Below are 3,726 nucleotides of genomic sequence, written 5' to 3'. Positions count from 1 at the left end.
GACATGCAAGAGAGCAAGTGGCATCGTGCATGTTCAGCACGTTTCGCGCATATGCGCCAACAATGTCGCGCATATGCGCCAGTAGCTCACACCAGCATTTTGCCAACTCGCGCATATGCGCCATTTATGTCGCGCATATGCGCCAATCATTCTGCCTAACCCGCGCATATGCGCCATTTAAGTCGCGCATATGCGCCAATCCTTCTGGACCTTCCGCGCATATGCGCCATTTTCTTCGTGCATATGCGCCAAGCATAATCTTCCCACTTAATGAGATTTCTTCTTTCGGCTTTCCCGGTCTGATCCGTTCCGTCTATAATCATCTTAATTATCAACCATAGATTATAATAATCATTTCCAAATCTTTTCAGATTAACCGGATTAATTTCTCGGGCCTTACATTTCTCCCCCTCTTAGATCTGAGTTCGTCCTCGAACTCTAAGTAATCAATTCAGAGATCTCAGAAGAATCGCATAACAGAGTTTAAACCAAAACTCAAATATCTGATTCCAGTCTGGAATACGAATTCCCTAGGTATAATATCATAATACTTCTCCAATTCTTCTGACAGATCTTGCCATGTTGGTTATACAACATCTGTATAAACCACTCACCGTCCATAGCAAAACAATAACAGTAGTTGTTCTCTAATCTGTTTATCCCAATCAAGGACTTATACAGTCTTTAGCTCTAAAGACCAATCATCATCATCCGACGTTGGTTTCTTGAATCTGTTCATTCTGAACTATCCTTGCCTTCCTTAGAATTTTCTTCAAAAGGAAAAGAGATCTGTAGTATCCACTGTATACTGTCCTGACTGTAACTATCTCATTACCAATCTGGTAGGCTGATAGGTATTATCACATAGTGATACTAAGTCATATCCATTAGTGCTAACATCCAGCACTATATAGCTCTACAAAAGTCTTCCAATCTCTAGGCTATACATTCTGACGGTCTGTCAATCTGTAAAATCATCTAAGAGAGAGTTCATGATATATTCTTTCACACGTACAAAATCAATCAAATCACAATCTAATATATTCTACTGTGACATTCTGATCTTTCTGACTATTTCTCTGACATCAATCTGTGTCATCTGGTCATGTTTGTACGTTATCTTGTACAAACTAATAGTTTATAGATTGAACAATCTATCAATCATAATCATATCATATCATAATCTGTAGGAAAATGACAGTAATTTCATTACGAAAGCCATAGAAATGTATTCCCATTTCTATTCAGAACTATACAATTCTGTAATAAATCTTCTGATTTCTATTTTTCTATCTTTTCTGTTAGCAATTCAGACATATCAGTACAATTTCTGCCAACTTTTCAATACAAATTCTGCCATAGCAAATCTAATCTGTCTACATCAAACTATCTGCTCAAATATAACACATTCTCAATCATCAAACTAAAAACTGAATCCACCACGGTGCATTTCTGACCCTATCTGTGATTTCAGATTCAAACTATTGACATAAATAAATCAGTTAATAACATAAATTAAAGAAGAAATACCTACCTGGTATTCGGCTCTGACTATCGATATCAATTCTGTTATACAATTCTGAAACATTCTGATATCATAACACAACCAGTCTAATACAAAACACAAAATCACATATCTATTTCTCTGACCGATACTCTGCTCTGATTATCGAAATACTGTTCTGACCACTCTGATCACGTTTCTGAACTGCTGAAATTCTCGAATTCATTCCTGATACAAGCTGACCTGTATATACTCTCAACGGTTCATAAAATCTGTATCAATACTGATTCAGAATAACAATAATCTATACTAAGCTAGTAAATATATAGGATTGTAAGTTCTAACAATACTATCAATTCTGACAAATCAATCAGATTTTCATGCCATTTTGATCAACTGCTATATATCATCTGCAAATATAATATGCTCCCCAAACAATACGATCTGTATAAAATACTGATCTAGAAGCAATAATTCTCAAGCAATTCAAAACACAATCATATCAGATAATCTGTCAACTCATATAATATCAATCTCTGACAATTCTTACATTTCTGACTGTCTGATCTTTCTGATATCGGTATCTGATCAGTCACTGATCACAATATCAACCGTCTCAAAATCAATCAGTATACTAGCATCAGATATCATCTATTCTGAATACAATCTGTTTCAAACAAAATACATATCTGAACAATTTCTGTATACAAGACTCATAATTCTCAGAATATTTAATATGATCTTTCAAATATTCTTTCAATTCATTTTGTATCATTCGGTATAGTCAATACCATTCTGTACTAAATCTACTATACAAACAATACCTGATCTCCATTCAATTCGGAAATTTATCTTTCTGATATAACACAATTCTGAAATCTTATCTAGGCAAACATCAGCCAACTTGTATAATACTGACCAATCTGTCAATACTAAACTCGATTTCAGTGGATCTACTGAATACGTAAGGATGCAATCTGCTCCTTTCTGTATAAATCGAGTCATATACAATACAAATATCAAAGGAATTAAAATCTATAATCCTTACTGTGGTATCTCCACTGATCAGTCATCTCTGATCAGAATCTTACCATTCCTGGAACAAATTCTACAATATGTCTGTACTGGTTTAGCATACAAATATCAATAATGCGTTCAAATCATAAAACACCAGTACACTATACTCTATCTCGATTTCATTCTCATTTTACTGTAGCATACAACATATCAGAAATCTCTGATAGTAACAGCTTCCTTACAAGTAAGGGAATTAATACTATAGTACAATTAGACCCAACAGATACAGCATATCTCCATGCAACTCAATCAAAGATATTCTTTAACAAATGCATTAGTATATATCAATACATATGCAATAGAATCATAAAGAATAGTACCTGTTATGGATTCTGGGTCTATTTCTCAATTGAATGTTGTTCCCTAAGATCTTCGGGACCGTCGCTGGGGACAAACTTTAGCAAAGTGTCCCGGCTGTCTGCAGATATGACAACTACCAGTCACTCCCTGGCATTGCTCGGTGGGATGCCTCCCTCCGCAACTCCTGCAATACACTTCAGTATGTCTTGGACCAGAAACGCTAGAGCTAGATGAACCACCTCCCATCTTCTTGAATGGCTTCTTCCGAGCTTTCAGAAAATCTTGCTTTTCACTCGTACTGCCTCGATCAAATCGAAGAGGGGATTGCTGTGTCTGGGGTTGTTTCACACACAATCTCCCTAGCTGTCTAATCAGACTCGCCTCAGCTCTCTTTGCTCCACTCAGGATGTCAGCAAAATGATAAGGTCGTTGCAGATTCATCAATGCAACTACCTCTGAATTCAATCCTCTGATGAACTGATTCACTATAGCTTCATCATTCCCAGCTAACTGAGGAACAAAACGCAATAAAGTTGAGAATTTCGCAGAATATTCATCAATATTCAATTGGCCTTGTGTCAAATTCTCAAATTCTGCTCTTTTGTCCTCCCGGTATGAAACTGGGAAAAATCTTTGATAGAATTCAGCTTTGAAGACTTCCCACGTGATCACAATACCACGTTGTGCTAATACTCCGTTAATTGTAATCCACCAACTTCTGGCAACCTCTCGTAACTGGTGGAATACCAGTTTAACTTTCTGTTCATCTGTACAATCAAGGAAATCAAACAATATTTCTATGTCATCCAACCAGTTCTGACAGTCTTCAGATGTCTCGATACCAC

This window comes from Primulina eburnea, chromosome 17, assembly GCF_022965805.1.
Source record: "Primulina eburnea isolate SZY01 chromosome 17, ASM2296580v1, whole genome shotgun sequence".
NCBI lineage: Eukaryota > Viridiplantae > Streptophyta > Magnoliopsida > Lamiales > Gesneriaceae > Primulina > Primulina eburnea.
This window is presented reverse-complemented; position numbering follows the sequence as displayed.